General features: G+C 50.0%; 1 long non-coding RNA gene across 1 annotated transcript; it reads right to left on the bottom strand.

The window, feature by feature from the left end:
• Positions 1–628: 628 nt before the first annotated feature.
• LOC127052680 (uncharacterized) lies at positions 629–10,303 on the bottom strand. The gene is made up of 4 exons (XR_007774860.1): positions 10,033–10,303; positions 8,337–8,472; positions 1,511–1,696; positions 629–797 (listed from the first exon to the last, which is right to left on the bottom strand). It is a non-coding gene; the product is annotated as an uncharacterized LOC127052680 (long non-coding RNA).
• Positions 10,304–19,317: the final 9,014 nt, after the last annotated feature.

Genomic DNA, 19,317 nt, shown 5'->3' with positions numbered 1-19,317 from the left:
TTTTTTTATGGAAGGGACCCCTGAAATTGCTTTGCCCCAGGCCCCCTGAATCCTCTAGGCGGCCCTGCCCAGGGCCATCCTTAGGCATAGGCAGCTGGGTAGGACACCTGAAAATTTGGGGCACCACTGGGTGTTAGTGTCCACACTCCTGCTTTTCCTATCCCTGTTCTGACCCTTCGGAGTCTTCCTGGGAAGGGGATCTAGTAGTTTAAAGAGGAAAAAGCCTCCAGCCGGCCAGACCTATTAGCACAACACTGACACTGTTAAAGAGCCATTCAAGGGGTAATGAAGCCATTTAACAGGCATTTGCCAACCCCCAGGTACAGACTGTCAGTTTCTGAATGTACTGACAAAAACAGTCGTGCATGACTGTAATATTTACTCAGAACATGTTACTCTACAGGACCTTAGTTTAAAATTTGCTTTAAAAATATTTCATTAGTGAGTTGGTGAAGATTATAAAATCACATCTCTCAAAAATCCTTGCGTAGATTTTTAGATGCACAATCATCTTTAGCCTTAAATGCTTGGATCTTCAGATATATGTTTTTTTAAATAAATTCTTCAAAAGACCACCCTTATCTAAAATACACATTTTAATTACTATAGTAAAAATACTTATTTCCAAAGTCTTCCTGTCCTTTCTGTCCATCCATTTCTCCCTTCACTGTCCTCCCACTGAAGAGAGCTCTTAAAGCGACAACAGCCCTTTGCTTCTGGATAGCTGGACAAAGAGTTTCTCTTTCTTTGCTTCTGACTATCTGACTTTTAAAAGAACCCTCCAGAAAAATCAGTACCTTAGTAAGATATAAAATCATTTGTTATGCCTAAAATCTTTGGAAACATATTTTTTAAAGTTGGTGAAATTTCATAAACATGTGTATTGTTATGGAGATCACACTTTTTTCTAAAAGCAATGAACATTGTTATGAACACACTAAACCACTGTGACTGATTAATTTAAAATAATGTCTGTTTCAGTGAGTTAAATATGTAATAATCTGGAATTATTACTTTATGAAGGCTTCAGAGTACATTTAAAATATAAAATAAGCTTAGAAATACTGATTAAGAAAATGTAAAACAGAGAAGAGCTGCATCATGTATTCCATAATATTTAATGTTGTATTCAGCAAGACAGTTTACTCACCCTTACTACAAAGTTTTTGCAACTAAATGTCTGACAAACTTCAGGGCACATCAAAAAATCTGTGACTGACATTTTCTATTCTCAGGTTTAGTCAGGGCCAGTGCAAGGATATTTTGCGCCCTAAGCAAAACTTCCACCTTGCCCCCCTCCCCCCGCATCAGTTCATTGAGGGACAAATCCCAATGAGCCTTTATAGACCCCAGAGCCAGGCTGCCCAGGGGTCAGCCATGCCCAGGGGCTGCTCCCCAGACCAGGTTCCCCCCTCCCCGCCCCCTGAACTCACCTGGAGGATGCACAGCCCCCTCACAAGCCCTCCCCACCCCACCCCACCCCGGTGGCCCCCACCCCAAGTCCACTCACTGGCTTTGCCGGGCTTGGGCTGCTGCAGCAGCTTAGCAGGGAGGAGCCACCTTCTGGAGCCACTGGAGAGCCAGGGCAAACCACTTTCAGGGGCGGCGATCCCCAGCCATGGAGGAGCTGGCGTGGCGCAGGGGGGCAGTTTGCCTAGTGGTTGCACCGGCCCTGCTTAACTCTCGTGTTCCTGACCTGCAAACAGCCCAAAGCGAGACAGAAACAAGAGAAGATGAAGGAAAGTGTAGGTCCCTCTACTCAGCAGGAAAGAAGAACTAATAACTGATGACATCAAGAAGGTGGAGATGTTTAATGCCGATTTTGTTTGTCTTCACTAAAAAGATACATTGTGACTAGATACTTAACACAATTAATATTAACAACACTGGTGAAGGAACGCATGCCAAAACGGAAAGAACAGGTTAAAGGATATTTAGATAAGTTAGAGGTATTCTATTCAGCAGGGCCTGTTGAAATTCATCCTAGGGTAATTAAGGAACTAGCTGAAGCAATCTTGGAACTGTTAGTGATCATCTTTGAGAACTCATGGAGGATGAGTTAGGTCCCAGAGGACTGGAGAAGAACAAACATAGAACCTATCTTTAAAAAGAAGAACAAAGAGGACCTGAGGAATTATAGACCAATCAGCCTACCTTGGATACCTGGAAAGATACTGGAACAAATTATTAAACACTCAATTTGTAAGCATCCAGAGGATAAAATGGTATTAAGGAATAGCCAGCATGGATCTGTCAAAAACAAATCATGCCAAACCAACCTAATTTTCTTCTTTGACAAGGTTACTGGCCTAGTGGGGAGAAACAGTAGACATGCTATATCATAATTTTAGCACAGTCCCATGCAATATTCTCATAAACAAATTAGGGAAATGAGATCTAGATTAAATTACTATAAAGTGAGTGCACAACTGGTTGAAAGATCATAGTCAAAGTGTAGTTATCAATGGTGCACTGTCAAATTGGGAGCATGTATTAAGTGAATAGTACCTGATCCTGCAGAGGTCAGTCCTGGGTCAGGTACTATTCATTATTTTCATTCATGATTTGGATAATGGAGAGGAGATTATGCTTATAAAATTTGCAGCTGACACCAAGATGGGAGGAATTGCAAGCACTTGGGAGGAGAGGATTAGAAATCAAAATGACCTTCATAAATTAGGGACTTGATCTGAAATTCAAAAACAAGAAGTGCAAAGTACTTCACAGGTGGGAAAAATCAAAGGCACAACTACACAATAAGGAATAACTGGCTGGGGGTAATGCTGCTGAAAAGGATCTGGGGATTCCAGTGGATCACACATGGAATACGAGTCAACAGTGTGACGTACTTGCGAAAGAGGCTAATATTATTCTGAGGGGTATTAACAGAAGTGTTGTGTGTAAGACATGGACGGTAATTGTCCCACTCGGCACTGGTGAGGCCTCAGCTGGCGTCCTCTGTCCAGTTCTGGGTGCCACACTTTGGGACCGATGTGGACAAATTGGAGAGTCCTGAGAAGAGCAACAAAAAGGTTAAAAGGTTTGGAAAACCTGATCTGTGAGGAAAAGTTTGAAAACTGGGTATGTTTAATTCTGAGAAAAGAAAACTGAGAGGGAACCTGATAACAGTCTTCAGATATGTTAAGGGCTGTTGGAAAGAGGATGGGGATCAGTCATTTTCCATGTCCACTGAAGGTAGGATAAGAAGTAATGGGCTTCATTTGCAGCAAGGGAGACTGAGGTTAGATTTTAGGAAAAAACTTCTATCAGGGTAGCTAAGCTCTGGACCAGGCTTCCCAGGGAGCTGTGGAACCCCCATCATTTGAAAGTTTTGAAGAACCAGTTTGCACAAACCCCTGTCAGGGATGATCTAGGTTTACTTGGTCCTGCTTCAGTGCAGCGGCTTGGACTACATAAGCGCTCGAGGTCCCTTCCAGGCCTGCGTTTCTATGATTATCAGCCCTGAGCTTTGCTGATGTTTCGATCTGGCCAGAGATCTGCAACAGGCTGAACTGAACCCCTGGGCCCAGCCAGCCCTGCAACATGAAGGCATGGATCAAACACTGCAGCACTGCCCGTTTCCCCCACCCATCACGGAATGATGCTTCCTTGAAAACCAAAGCAGCAGCAGCAGCTCTCCTGGTGCAACAGGTGGGAGACCCATGCAATGATGAGGATAAATACACAGCGGGGAGCATGAGCAGCTGGTGCTGGGAAGGGCTCCCCAGACGACCCTGCTCCCGCCTGAGGGAGCCCCAAGAAGAGAGCCCTCCCTCAGGGCGGCTGGCGCTTGTGCATCTGACTGCCTTGCCTCTGGTATAATGCCAGCCGAATGGGTGGGCGTTTGACACGCTCAGCCCCCTCTCCATGGTTCTGCTGCCTGCGATGGCAGCGCGCCCAGCTTTCATATTTGGATTTGAATCTCCTGATGTGGGCTCCATCCAGTAGCTGCTAGACACTGATCTCCAGAGCATAAGCGGCTGTTATGACAGCGCCTCGTAGCTAGGAAACCATGCTGGGGAATAGTCTTGTTTTGGCAACGGAGAGCGGGAGCCAATTGCAGCGAGGTCATCTACATATCAACCAGGGTCCCGCGGCGCCAGGACTCTCTGTTCGGGGACGAAGCTATCTGTGCAGCCAGCCTGTCCCAAGACCGCCTGTGCTAGCTTCAGCTTTCAGGGCCTACCTCACGATTTGCAGCCTGAATCCCCAGCATGACAGCCACACCTCCGCCTGCAGGGAGTCACAGCGGCCCAGGAGGGGGGAGTTCTTGGCTTTCAGAAGCTGTTTCCACAGATCATTCATCACTGGGCCCATGCGGGCTAGAGGATTCCGGCGTGATCACTGACATGCCTGGTAATGACTTGCCACATCGCATTGGAGCTCGTCTCTAACTCCGCCAAGCCCCTGTCCCAGCAAGTGGAGGTCACAGCCATGCCATTGGGGCACCGTAGCTGCTTCCCAATGAACTCTGGGATTCCCGTTTCCAAAGCGCGGACAATTAGGCACGAGTTCTCCTGCATACCAGCCAAGGCTGCGTCCAGTGGGCCAGAAGGGGAGAATGTGGGCCAGGCAGGTGCTTGAAATATCACATAGCAGCAGCAGCTGTCCAGGGGCAGCTGAACCGGCGCTCAATGTGCTTGTCTGCAACATGATTAGCTGGTGTCAGCTTTTCCGGGAGTGATGCACTGAACTGCTTCTTCTCTAGTGCATCGCACTTAGCCATGGGAGAGAGGAGAGGACTGGGGCCATGCAGGCAAATTCTGTGCCACTTCTGTGACCTAGAATCACCAGCGTACCCTGGATTCCATGAGGGAAGCAGATTCAGTTCCAAGGCGGGCAAGGAGATCTCGATCCGTGGCTGAGAAAACAGGCAAAGGATGTGAATCACATCTCTGGACAAGATGTGCCAATATACCCTGGGCACCAATACAGGGGGAGGCCAGGACTCAACAGACATGGGCTTTGAATGACCTTCCATGCGGTTGATCTCATTTTTAAGGGTTGGGGGTTTTTTTTAATCCTTTTGTTAAAAATAAAAAGAAGGAAAATTCAAAAGGAAAAGCTGCTCAAATGGAAAAATTAAAACATCTCCTTTAGAAACCCTCAGGATGTTTCGATTGGCTGGAGCTTGTTTCGGACAGAAATGCTTTGATGTAAAGTCCATTGACCTAAACCTGAATTTTTCAGTGGAAAAAAAGGGGTGTCCAAAAACGTCACTCTTCTCTCGTCCTGAGCCCCAGTGCGAGGCAGCCACCTTTGCAGAAGTGGATCACGAATGAAACATGCTTTCTTCTGCCCTCGATTCTCCAGGGGCTCTCCCAAGTTGCCCAGGCTGGATGTGTCTGCTAAGGACCATGAAAAGATGAAAGAGAATTCATGTCTGATCTCCTGACCCCTTGCCTTCCCCTACAGCAGAGAGAGGCATTTTCCCATGGTCACAGGGGTCAGCATTCTCTCCAGCACACATGGACAGAAGAATGCAAGGAATGTACCTGTGGAATGGGCAATTCTTTGCGCAGGGCCTGCAGAGACACATGGAGCTGTGAAAGCAAGTTCCCCTTTAACTCTCCAAAGAGCTGTGAATGGCTTGAAATATAAAGAGCCAGTTTTCTGGGTGCCGCCCTGAAAAATCTTGCATCGTTTAAGGGATCTGTTCTGGCTGAACTCCCAGGACCCGATCCTCACTAGGTGTAAGCCGGCAGCACTCCGTCTCCTCTGCTGCTGCAAATAAACTCAGCTCCGTGGCTCCTGAGCTACACCGATTTATACCCGCTGAGGGTCTGGCCCAGCACATGTGCCCTCCTGCTGACCTTCCCTCCTGCTCCATTCCCATCTAGGCAATCGCTCCCTGCCCAGCATGCTTCCTGCACTGGGTGCAAACAGGGAAGCCAGACTGCTCCCAACAGGAAGCATTTTGCCCGATTGCAAGTGTTTGCCTGGACTGGGCCCTTCAGTCTCGATCCTGCAGCTGGATCCATGCGAGCAGACCCTTGATATCCCCATTAACTTCACTGGGACTCTGAGCAGGCACAAGAGTCTCCATGCAGCTCTGATTGCGGGAGCCAGGCTTGCACGCCCTGACCTCAGGGAAGGGAATCTCTCTGTCCTTGCATGGTGGCCCCGATCCAGCTAAGCACATCATGTCAACAAGACTGCTCGCATGCGTACAGTTAAGCACATTCTTTGGTCCTGGATCAGGGCCAGAGCCCTCAGCACCTTGCAGGGTCCACTCCTAAATGATTTGCCCAAGGTCACACCGCAAGGCTGGGGCAGAGCCAGCGATAGACCCCACAGCTGGTGACAAATGACCCGCCCACATTCTGTGCCCGTTAGGGGCTGGAGAGAAAGGGGTAGGGGTTGCATTCCCAGCTCCCCTCGACTGCAGCACATTTCCCTCTATCTCACTGGTTGCCCAGCTGTTCCCGAGACAATCCATCTGGGCCAGATTGAGGCTTCTGAAAGGCGCAGATGCTGTGAAGGGGAGAGCTCGAGGAAACATGATAGCTGTTAAAGGGGGAGCTGAAAGCCAGGACTCCTGGGTCCCATTTCTAGCTCAGCTACTGACTCACTGTGTAGCTCTGGGCAAGCCACTTCCTCGCTGTGTGCTTCGGTTTCCCCATCTCTAAAGTTGGGGTAATACTACCGACCTACTTTGCATGGGCCTCCTGAGGCTCAGTTACTGTTTGGGAAGTGCTGTGAGATGCTCAGATCAAAGGTGACAGAAGGAGGCAAAATGGCACCGTTCCCTGGAGCAGGGCTTGGTATCGTTTTGGAGGAGTCCCTGTGACTTAGGCAGGGGCGGCTCCAGGCCCCAGCACACCAAGCACATGCTTGGGGCAGCATGCCGCGGGGGGCACTCTGCCGGTCGCCGGGAGGGCAGCAGGCAGCCAGCCTTCAGCGGCATGCCTGCGGAGGGTCCACTGGTCCCGTGGCTTTGGTGGAGCCGCGGGACGAGCGGACCCTCCACAGGCACGCCTGCGGGAAGTCCACCGGAGCCATGGGACCAGCGACCGGCAAAGCGCCCCCTGCGGCATGCCGCCGTGCTTGGGGCGCTGAAATGTCTAGAGCCGTCCCTGGACTTTGGAGGCCTCGCTCCCCTCAGTATCCTTGTTCCTCATTCACCTTCCATCCCGGGGCCCTGTTAGGGGCAACCATGCTCAAAAAGCTGAAGGATGAGCAGCCCTGCTGAGACATTGTGAGAGCACCAGCTCCGATGGTCACAGCACGCTGCCCCAAGCGGCTGGACCCTACACAGATCCTTGAAGCCTAAGGGTGCATTTTGGTTGCAGACGGAAAGCGTTGCCTGCTAGCCTGAAACCACTCAGATCCTACACCTTTCCACCAACCAGAGGGGTCATTTCCATTCAGAGGACAGGCTACATGTGGTTTTAGACAGCAGAGAGTCTTTGGGAAGCAGTGACGCTTTTCACGCTTATAAGAGGGCCCGCATGATTTGCAAACGTGACGAGTGATTTCAGCTTGAGATGCTGTAAAGGGGCCCGATCTTTAGTGCAACAAGATGACTGGCTCCTTTAAGGGCTAGAGCCCTGGCTCCTAGGGAGGCACACCTGAGCTGATTCTCTTATAAAAAGCATCAGGAAGCTGTAGAAAGAGGGGGGAATGGTTGTGCCGTGCCGTGCCGTGCCGTGCCGTGCCATTGAGCAGGCTCCAGCAAAGAAACCTGGGACTTCAAGAGGGAGAATACAGGCAGGGAAGGCCTGGAAGTGACCCAGTAAGAGGGTAAACAGATGGATTTGAGCACTTTATTTTGAACTTATCTGTTAATAATACCAGACCCTGAGGAGTGGGTGATATTGGATTCAAAGTCTGTTTGTGGAGGTTATTTAAGAAGACCTTTAAGGGGGAAACTGAGGCAAGGACTGCTTGCAGGGTCACCACTGGTCATGTGTGGGGAAGGTGGCTGGCCCTATGACAGTTAGAAAGTGATGAGCACCTGCTGTCTGGAAATCAGGCCTCTTTAAGGTGTGAGGGACCCAAAGATGGAATCCCCCAGAATCCCTATGAAAAATGTTGGCTGATGACTTTACTTCACGTTGCTGTGATTTTTCTCTGATCCCGGACATGAGGCAGCTGTCTACAGCCACCTCCACACTGGCTGTAGACAGCTGCCCCACGTTAGGATTAGGAGCCAGCTACAGTCAAACGCCCAGTGTCCTTTGCCTCTCTCAGCTTCACAGAGCTGGCAATCTCCTGTGTAACCATTCCCTGGAGATCCGTTCCCATTTTAATACCCTCCATTACTTAACATTGAACATCCGCCAGCCTTTCCCATCCCCACAACAGAAAGAAAAGTGTGGTATGGTTCTTTGTACCTCGCAAAGCACTCGACAACGGAGCTGGTTGGGAAATTCTGACTGAACATTTCTTTCCATCAGTAAATGCTGATTCATCGAAACCATTCGTGGGAAATTATCTGTTTTGATCAATTGCCTGACTCAAATAAGTTTTCTGTGGGAAAAAAAAAGAAGTTTTGAAATTGTTGAAATGACCCATGTGACTTTTTAAAAAAATATGAGAAGCTTTGTTTTGGGGTTTGAAACAACTGTTTGGTTTGAAATTTGAGTTGATTTAAACTAAAACGTTGTCAAAGGTTGGAACCCAAACAAAACGGTTTGAAATTATAAAAAAAACAAGGCTTTGCTTGACCAAATCCCATTTTCTTTCTTCAGCTGATCGCTTTGTGAAATTGTCCCGATTCAGCTCTGGAAACATTTTCGATATCTCTAAAGTTCTTGTGGGATGGGAAACCTGTTTTTGCCCAGCTCTGCTTGACAAGCACTCATCCATCCTCTTGACCCCCTGTGAAGTAGGTAAAGGTTCATGCCCCATTTTTATATATGGGCAGACAGAAGAACAGAGCGGGTTAGTGACTTGTCAGAGTCACATGGCAGATCTGCAGGCAGATTGCTCTTACCATTAGGTAACACTACCTTCAGAAGTAAAACAGAACAGGGGAGTCTCGAATCACTATCCCCTGCTTTAATCACTGGATCACACCCTCCTGCCAGAGCTAAGACTCAAACCCAGGAGTCCGGAATCCCAGCCTTCTGCTCTAACACCCCTCTCCCATGTAACGTGTTTTTATTTGCTTTGGGAGCGCAACAAGCCAAAGCCACCTGAGGAGTCCAGCCCCAAAATGTGGCCTGTGAGGCTGCAGCAGTGGACTGTGCAGATGCTTTCCCTTTAGTGAGTTCCCCACTGCTCCCACCCTCAGTCCTCTCTGAACAGATAAACAAGGCGACTAATCTGATGCAAGGACAGCACCTTAAATGGCCATCCTGACTGACTCCTGGAATTCCACTTGGGGCAGTGGCTTCTGGAAGGATCAAAGCCAGGCAGCTCATCAGACGGTCACCTGCCAGCCAGAGACAAGTGCTCTTGTGTTCCTCTAGGGATGCCGTGTGACTTGTGGAGTTTTTTAAATAGAAGGGCTGATCTCACAATGAGTAAAATGTTTCCCTGATCTCAGCTCATCTGCTAAGGTCAAGGTTCAGAGAGAGGAAGCAGCCACCACAGACAGCACCCCCCCACCAATCCCAGACGCTCTGGGGTCCCCGCACATTACATCATTTCCCACCAATCGCAAACGATGGACGTCTTATGGTCTGGGAGCCGGGAGGCCCACTTCCCTTTTGTTTCAATGCAAGATCAACTGGGCACAGTGCAAACTGACCCAGCCTGGATCTGAGAGGGGAGAAGACTCTCTGCACCTGATGAGCACCGGCACATTCAGTGCGTGGCTGGACACCTACGGCATTGGCATTGGGCTCTGCACTTCTCAGGGGGGAGGGCCTCTCCCCAGTGGCTTGAAGCCCCCCTTCCAGTTGCCAGCCCCCTACCCACCACCTAATTCAAACTGGTCAAACCCTTGTCCTGCCCTCAGCACCCTGATCCCCCTCTTCCCCGGTCGCTCCAATTCTCCAGTAATATTCTATCAAAGCACCCTGCCCCCGGCCAGCCCTGTGCCAAATCCTCCCCCACCTGCAGGAAGGTCCCCGCCTGTCTTACTGTGCACCAGGTCCCACAACCCCCCGCAGGCCAGTGCTGGGGTCTCCAGTCAGACTCATGCAGTGAGTGAAATCCAGGGCAAACGGCAGCGACCTCCCTTCCGAGTCGTTAGCCATCCAAACAAATGTGCCCCCGGAAACGAAGGTGCCACGGAACAGACTGTGTCAAGGGCGCCATGTCCCCAGTGCCTCAGGTTTCACAGGACAAAGACGTGTTCCGCACCAGACTCTCCCTTCTCAGTCCCCGGGGAGGCGTTTCCTTTTACAGGCTGTGGAGAGCAACGGACGTCAGAGCAGCAGCAAGTCCTCTCAGCTGTACTGGAGTCTGACTCCATTTAAGGCCTTAGCTACGCTGGGAATTAGCCCCACGTCCGGCCTCTGGTGTAGCTGTGCCCATGTGAACCCCGCAGTACAGGCAAGCAATGATGCTATTTGCACCAGTGGAGCTTGAGACCAGGGGGAGCTGCATGGGGACAGATCACACCTTTCCTGCTCCATACTAGGTGGAATGCAGGGTTGCAGCTGCTTCAGTGACTAGCTAATTTCCAGTGTAGTTAAGGCCTATTGCTAAGCCTTTGCCCTTCCTTAGCACTTCCCATCCGAGGATCTCAAGGCACTTCCATGACATCAGTCCTGCATGAGGGGGAGGGTATTATTATCCCTTTTCTTTAGAAACAGGGAAACCGAGGCACAGAGCACTGAAAGGACTTGCCCAAGGTCACACAGCAAGTCAGTGGCAGAGTTAGGAAGCGCAACTGACTCCTGATCTCTAAACCATGCTGCACACAATCAGCATTTCTCCTCCTCCTGTCTTGGCATCCCCTGATTTATGTCCTTTGTCCCTAATATCCAAGAACTTGAGACACCCTGCCCCCACTTGGCATAAAAGTGGGACTCTCTGGGTCATGCCGTGGGGAAATGCAAACAATAATGTGAAAGGGACAGGCCAGGAGCGAGATGCAGACCGAGAGCCAGGGTAAGGGGGCCCAGGACTTTTAAGGCCTGGCTGCAGAAATCCTCTTGCCAGCCCTGAGGTTCGTAGTAGAGTGTAGACCTTGTGGAGTCCCTGGATGGGGCAAATGAGCCATGCTTGAATAGGGAAGCAATGGCACTGGTTTGCTGAGGAATCCAGGCATTTTGTAAGCAAAGGGCACTGGGCACCACTATCGATATATCACTGCGAACTGCATGAGAGGATGGAAGAAATCATTCCCTTGTGAGCTCAGGGATAATCACTAGGACCAGGGGTAGGTTTCTATGCAGCTCCTTTGGCTTGTGGTCTGCAAGAAAGAGACTTCAAAGGAGTCTCTCAGTTAAGATCAGTCCATTTATCCATCCCGCTCCCCCAGGTGTCTTGCCCCTGGCGGGGCCCAGTACCTCTTAGCGCTGAGTGAATGCGGTGCTGGTGGTGTGGACATGTGTAAAAGCCCCTAAAAGCCGTGCTCTGTGTTAGGGTTGCCATGTCATCAGTCTGTGTGGAGCCTGTAAATAAAGTCAATTAATAAAGAGAAGCCTGGGGCAAATCACCCCAGAGAAGCACATCCTAGGTGTGAAGGTCCATTACACAGTGCAGGGGCTTTTGAGCTGTTCCCTCCTAAGACTTCGTTCAGATCCCGGCTTTCTGGCCCCAGTGAAAGTGATGTGGGGCTCACATTAATCCCAGCGGCTGCCACACAACCACCATGTGCCTTGGGCCGATTCCACTTCTCCAGAGAGGAGCCTCCCTCTCCGGCGTCGAAGAGGCCCAGAATGGGATGAGCAGGAGGTGCTGCAGGTTGGGACTAGGTGGAGCTGGATGCAGGGTACCTGCCTGCCCAAATGAACGTTCTTCACTCAGGGCTTTGCTTGCTTCTGAAATGACACGGTGCTGGCTTAAAATGACTGGCCGGAGACAGAAGCAGGAGAACCACTTACCTTCTGAGCTGGTTTTCACTGCGGCCTTAAACCACCTGCTTCTGGCACACTCACCCCCGTGCCCCCAGGCTTGCTCCTGGAACCCGTCGGCATCGGGAACCTGCCGTTCCAGTCCTGATCCTGGCACTGTCGCCATCCTCACCAGCCGGGCTTTCCTGCATGGATGAAGCCTGGCAATGCTGGGGCCCACGAAGGGCATCCTTCTGAGCGAGCTCAGCCTGGCAATGCTGCTGCCCACTGGCTGGCTCTGTCTGAGTGACACAAGTGCCTGGAAGTCCTGCTGCTCCGCTAGCTGCATGGGCTGTGCCCTGGGGCCTTCGTTATCTGCTCCCAGGACAAACAGGCATCTGATGAATGGGTGGGAAGGGGAGAGACCTACAGCGACCTGTCCAGAAAGTGGCAACCCCTATAGACCACAGGGGGTAAGACATTGCTGCTGAACTGGATTGGAGTCAGGAGTTGTTTTATGGCATCCATGCCAGCGCTTCTGTCACAACCTCTGCCGCTGCTGATGTACAGGAAGGACGTGTGACGTTCCCCTGGTGTTATCTGGACCGGTGATCTGCTAGGTCACTCCAGCCCTTGGCTTTGGGAGCCAGCCTTACCCTGCTCCGCTGTGAGAATCCCCACTCCTGGGCTGTTCACACACAGCCTCTGGCATGTCAGCTGCTCCCAGCTACGTGAGTGAGCACTTTTGGCCAGCCAGGGCTTGGACTGTGCAACCGAATGACACTAGCCAATATCTCTGGTCCCAGACGCCCACTGGACACTGCAAGTTTATATGAGTTCATCAATTTAACAAATACATTGATATGTGCCAGGCTTATCCCAAGGAGAGTCTCTGACACACTTCAAACCAAACGCACTGCTTCAGGTAGAATAAACAAAGAAATTTATTAACTACAAAAGAGAGATTTTAAGTGATTATAAATCAAAGCACAAGAAGTCAGATTTGGTCAAATGAAATAAAAGCAAAATGCATTCTAAGCTGATCTTAACACTTTCAGTGCCCTTACAAAATTAGATGCTTCTCACCACAGGCTGGCTGGTTGCCCTTCAGCCAGGCTCTCCCCTTTGATCAATGCTTCAGTCGCTTGGTGGTGGTGTCTGCAGAAGGAGGTGGAAGAGAGAGGAAGAGCATGGCCAACATCTCTCCCTTTTATCATGTTTTTTCTTCCCTCTTGGCTTTTCCCCCTGCTTTAGGTTCAGGTGAGCATTACCTCCTCGTAGTCCCTGAATGACCAAGGGAATGGGGATGACTCACTCAAGAGTCCAACAGATCCTTTGTTGCTGCCTAGGCCAGTGTCCTTTGTTCCTATGAGGCTGGGCTGGGTTTGTCCCATACATGCCTCGATGAGGTGTGAACTGCCCCTCCTTTCCTGGAAGTTTTGCCTCAGCTTGTTTTAAGCCATAAGAACACATTTTCAGCCTCATAACTATATACATGAAATTACAACCTATAACATTATAACATCATTATAACAACAATGGTCAGTGCATCATGAGCCTTCCGAAGACACCTGACATGACAAACTTTGCATTGGATACCACACAATCATATTATAAGAATTAACATGGGAGTGCAGGGTATTCCCCCGAGATACAGAGAGTCCGGTGGTTTGGACACTAGCCTAGGACATAGGATGTATAGGTTCAACTCTGTGGCCTCAGTCTTTCTGTTCCTCATCTATAAAATAAGGATAATGGCACTTTCCTTCCTCACAGAGGTATTGTGAAATACATTTGCAGTTGCAAGGTGCTTAGATCCTGCGCTAAGAGGGGCTGGGAAGTGCCTCCAAAGGGTGGAGCCTTCCATTGTGAGTAGGGGGAGGGGAATTCTTTACCCACATTAGGGATTTTCCCAGAGTCCCCTCTGGGCTAGTGCGCCAGCGCTCAGGTAGCTGTGTGCTCTGCAACTGCTTTGAGAAGGGGTAAGTGATGCCCTAGTGCCCACAGTGGTGATCCATGTTAGAGCTGCCCCAAAGCCTATGCAATTATAGGTGAATTTCCACATGTGCGCAACCTCCCCCCCAAAAAAAAGTCTAATGTAGCTACAGCCTAAGAACTTGACCTTGTTTAAGGCTGGTTGTTTAATCTGGTTTGGAAGACAGTGTTGTAACATCACCCTTTAGTCCTGCTCACATACCTAGGGCCAACACTGCTTCATAACAAGGATGACAAAAAATGTGTTAACCCGGGTTTAGCACAGCAAGGCTCAGTACCCACCACTGAGGTCAGAGTTTACACAGGCCTCAGCTCCCATTTAGGCTCCTAGATTTTCAGAAATGCTTTGTTCTGAGCGTTGTGACCCTTTGGGGGCAGGTTTTCCAATCTGTCCATTCATTTTGGTACCTAAGTGGAAGCTGAGCTCCTGTGATAATTTGCCTCTTCCAGATGGTTTGCAAACCTGCGTGTAACACGGTGAAAACCCAGTCTAGAAAGTGGGGCCAGATTCTTAGCTGGTATCAATGAGTGTCAGTGGAGGTAGGCCAAGTTTCCACCAGCTGACCGGCTGGCTTGTGATTTTTAAAGATGGTTCTAATACAGTTTGTGATTCCCGAATTTCATTTAAAATGAGGGTAGACTGGGCCAAACGCCCACTCCACATGTGAGCACTGGGATCTGTATCTTGTGTAACATTGAGGGAATGATGCAGAAATATTTCTGACAATATTTGCTGGGATTTTTGAAGATCTCTCGCTGAGCCAGTGTTTGCGCTCTTCTTGGCTCCTCCGAGCAGCCCAGGACACACAGTCAGAGAAAGCCAATTTTTGTAGCTACTGGCAGTAATATCCCTGCTGGCAGAGCTCCTGTCCTCAGCCAAGGAGGGGGGCAGAAACCATGCCCATGTGACTTGCCTGACCAATTGCTGCTGAGCAATGCAGCTTGACTTTAGAATATACATGATAAAGTGGCAGAATTATAAAGAAAATTGGACACAACTGCTCCTGAGATAGATCCGAAGAAAGGGTACTTTTGAGAAAATGCCGATCTGATCTTGGATCCAGGGGCGCTGGAGCAATTTGTACGGGGGGAGGGAGGGAGAGGCTGAGAACCATTGAACCAAACTGTACACCCCCTATACAATGGAAACCACTTCAAGTCAAGAGGTGCTGCCACACCCCAGTTCCAGCACCTATGCTTGGGTCCTCCTCAAGCAGAGAAAGCGGTTGCATTAGAGGAACCAGAGGGTGGCTGGGATTTATTTTTCCAGCTCTGGTTGTAAGGGAAGTGCTATATATACCCCACACACACAGCCAGTCCCTGCTCTGTCACAGGGTTCCATGCACACATCACACAGATATGCTCACACCCCCACCCTCGCCCCATTGCTCTGCCAGAGGGTTAGCTTTGTAAACATCAGTTACTTAGTAACACTCTTCATCATTTGCCTCTGGGCTATTATTTATCCCAAGCTAGCCCTAAAACCCCTTAAAATCCCAGCCTACCCCTTCTCAGCAAGGCACCCCCAGACCAGAGGAAATTCCACAGCTCTGATGTGATGTGAAACATGATCCCCCCGCAAGCCCCAGCAGCCTCCTCCCCTCCACCCTCCACTACCCAGTCTCTCTCTCTCCCTGTGGCATTTCCCAAACCAGGTCTCCCTGCAGCAGCCCCCCACCCCCTTCCACCAGCCTTTTCTGTTTTAGACATTGTAACCCGAGAGGGTGGAAACGCAATGTCTTTCATCTTCCATTTCCCACATCCTGAGAGTCTGTAGAGAAAGAGCCCACCCAGATAAAGGAATTTCAGGCATGTAACTCCCTCCCCCTCCCATCTCCCCCTCTCCAGCCCCCCATGCTGCTCCATTCACAAAGCAGATTAGCAATGGTTTTTTGCCTTCAAGGGCGACTGCTCCCTCCCCACATGCTGCACCTACTCCCCAAAAAGCCCATGGTAAAAAAGTCAACCCAAAGCTCCGTGGTCCACGCTGGGGGCTTTTCTCCCACATAGCAGGGATCTCCCACAGGCCAGGGTGCCCCAGCTGTGCTCCCCTTTTTCCGCAAGTGGGGAGCCTCCAGGTTCTCATGGGAGAGGAGCTGTTGTACCCCGAGGCTGCTCTCGCGTGAGGCTGGAAGGTCTGTTCCAGGACCCCCGTTCGTAGGCCAATGGGTAGCACTGTGGCAAGGTCTCAAAGGACATTAAGGGCAGGAGCCTGAGAAGTACCTACTCCTGGGGAAGCTGGGGGAGGGGAAGCAATTCAGGCCATGAGGCCACAACCCTTTTCCAAAGCATCCATTTTGATTTGGGAGGTCTCCCTTTCTCTCAGGAGCCAAGGGAGAGGCTTAGGCGTGTCTCTTGGAAGGCTGAGTACCCCCAGCTCCTGTCCCAGTCAGTAGGAGCTGTGGGCGCTCAACCCCTCCACCGATGAGGCCTTAGGTTTCTGCATTGGGCACCCCTAATTGTGATGACTTCTTTGTATGGTGGTAACACCCTGGGATCCCGGTCCTGGCCCAGGCCTCCACCGTGCTAGGTGCCGTGCAAAGCCCAAACCAAGAGACAAGTCACATCCCCGAAGGACTTGCAATCTAAGTAATTAGAGACGGTCTGAAAACGCGCCTGCATACAATTCACCCGCATGCCACCCGTGAGGTTGGGGAGATATTACTAGCCACATTGTACAGAGGGGCAGACCAAAGGTGGAGCAGGGAAATGACTTGGTCAAGGTCACAGTGAGTCCAAACGTGTGACCAAGGGCAGCCACCACAATACACTGTAGCAGGTATCACTGGTCTGTGTCCTTGCAGGTGCAAAGTGGGTTGGCCATTGCCTGAAAGGGTGTATGGGGTTCAGTGATTAACTCAGGCCTGGGTCCTCAAGGGTATTTAGGCCCTTAACTGCCATGGGTCCCATGGATCTGGGCCTCATTGCTTCTGGGGTTCACAAGTGCTGGGGATGTGCGACTTTGAAGTTGTCACACACACCTTGTGGTGTGTGTGTTGGGGGGGGTATTTGTGCCTTTATTTGCTGGTCCACTAAAAAGGTGACACATGTTCCTGAGGACCAGAAATAACCTACAATCAGACACGTGTGTTCGCTCAAATTACTCAAAATGATCCCACGTATGTACGCCCAACACCCCTATACAGTCACCAAGTGGTAACCGGTTTTACGGGTGGATAAACTGAAGCACAGAGTCAAACAATGATTTTGCCCAGGGTTATCCAGTGAGTCAGCGGCAGTTCTAGGAGCAGGACACAGACTTTGTGGCTTTGCAGGCCACTGCTCTAGTCACTAGCCCAGGCTTCCTCCCTTCTTGGTGATGCAAAAGTGAATTTTGTGACTCCCATCCACTCTGGAATGGCAGGGGATTGGGAATGCAGACACATCTAAACGCCTGCATCGGCTGACAATCTTTGTTTCAGTCTTGAACTTAGGGTAAGTCTACACTGAAAAAGTAAGTCGACCTAAGTTATGTTGACATACAGCCACTGCAGTAAGTAAATCGCTTTTGCAAGGCCATACTACGCTCCGTGTGTTGGCAGTGCGCATCCCCACTGGCAGCGCTTGTGTCGATGCAGAGAGCTGTGCACTGTGTGTATCCCACTGGGCAACTTGCTACCATCTAGCACAGGGTGTTTTGGAAAGGGTTTGCAATGTCTCTTGGAGGCAAACAAGTTGAGCAGGAGTGACTGGGAACATGGTTTCAAAGTTCCATGATGAAGTTTTCTCCATCCCATAATTTTATGTGTATCCCATAATATTTCGCGCCTCTTCTCAAAAGCCCCGCAAACCCGCACATCCGCCATCTCTGGATCCTGCACAGCTCTGCGCTATTGTATGGGCATTGTGAGCACAGGGCGCCTGATCCTGCAGTATTTGCAGAACCGCCAGAGGAGCCATGGGGAACATGATAATTCCCTGGAGGCTAGCTTGCTGTGGGACATAGAAAGAAACAATTCAGAGTTGTTATGGGCATTCATGGAGCAGCTGCAGATGGTGGAGTGCCAGTTCTGAGCCCAAGAAACAAGCACTGACTGGTGGGATCGCATAATTATGCAGGTTTGGGATGGTGAGCAGTGGCTGCAGAACTTTCAGATGTGCAAGGCCACTTCCCTGGAACTGTGTATGGAGCTTGCCTCAGCCCTGCAGCGCAGCGACACCAAAATGAGAGCTGTATTGACAGTGGAGAAGCTAGTGGTGGTTGCTGTGTGGAAGCTTGCAACACCATATTGCTACCAATCAGTCAGGAATCAATTTGGAGCTGGAAATCCACTGTGAGGGTTGCTGTGATGCAAGTGTGCACAGCAATTAATCGCATCCTGCTACAAAGGATTGTGACTCTAGGCAATGTGCAGGACACGATGGATGGTTCTGCAGCAATGGGGTTCCTAAACTGTAGTGGGGCAATACATGGAATGCATATCCCTATTTTGGCACCAGACCACCTTGCCAAGGCATACATCAACAAGGGATATCTTTCTATGGTATTGCAAGCTCTGGTGGATCACTGGGGATGTTTTATCGACATCAGTGCAGGATGTTCAGGGAAGGTGTATCTTTAAGAACACAGGTCTGTACAGAAAGCTGCAAGCAGGGACTTTCTTTCCAGACCAGAAGATTACCACTGGGAATGTTGAATGCCAATAATAATCCTGGGAGACCCAGCCTACCCCTTACTCCCATGGCTCATGAACCTGTACACTGGCCACTTCAACAGCAGCAAGAAGCACTTCAGCTACAGGCTCAGCAGGTGCAGAATGACAACTGAATGTGCCTTTGGCCATTTGAAAGGCTGCTGGTGCTGTCTACTCATGAGATTAGACCTCCATGAAAAAAGATCCCAGTGGTTATAGCTGCCTGCTGTGTGCTTCATAATTTCTGTGAAGCAAAGTGGGCAAGTTTCTGCTGGGGTAGAGGGTGGAGGTGGAGCTGATTTTGAGCAGCCAGATAGGGCTATAAGAAGAGCTCAGTGGGGAACTATACGGCTCAGGGAAGCTTTGAAAGACCATTTTAATAATAAGCCACAGTAATGTGCATTAGAATCATAGAATATCAGGGTTGGAAGAGACCTCAGGAGGTCATCTAGTCCAAACCCGTGCCCAAAGCAGGACCAATTCCCAACTAAATCATCCCAGCCAGGGCTTTGTCAAGCCTGACCTTAAAAACCTATAAGGAAGGAGATTCCACCACCTCCCTAGGTAAACCATTTCAGTGCTTCACCACCCTCCTAGGGAAAAAGTTTTTCCTACTATCCAACCTAAACCTTCCCCACTGCAACTTGAGACCATTACTACTTGTTCTGTCATCTGATACCACTGAGAACAGTCTAGATCCATCCTCTTTGGAACCCCCTTTCAAATAGTTGAAAGCAGCTATCAAATCCCCCCTCGTTCTTCTCTTCTGCAGACTAAACAATCCCAGTTCCCTC

The sequence above is a fragment of the Gopherus flavomarginatus genome, chromosome 5 (assembly GCF_025201925.1).
Source record: "Gopherus flavomarginatus isolate rGopFla2 chromosome 5, rGopFla2.mat.asm, whole genome shotgun sequence".
NCBI classification, from domain to species: domain Eukaryota; kingdom Metazoa; phylum Chordata; order Testudines; family Testudinidae; genus Gopherus; species Gopherus flavomarginatus.
This window is presented reverse-complemented; position numbering and strand designations above follow the sequence as displayed.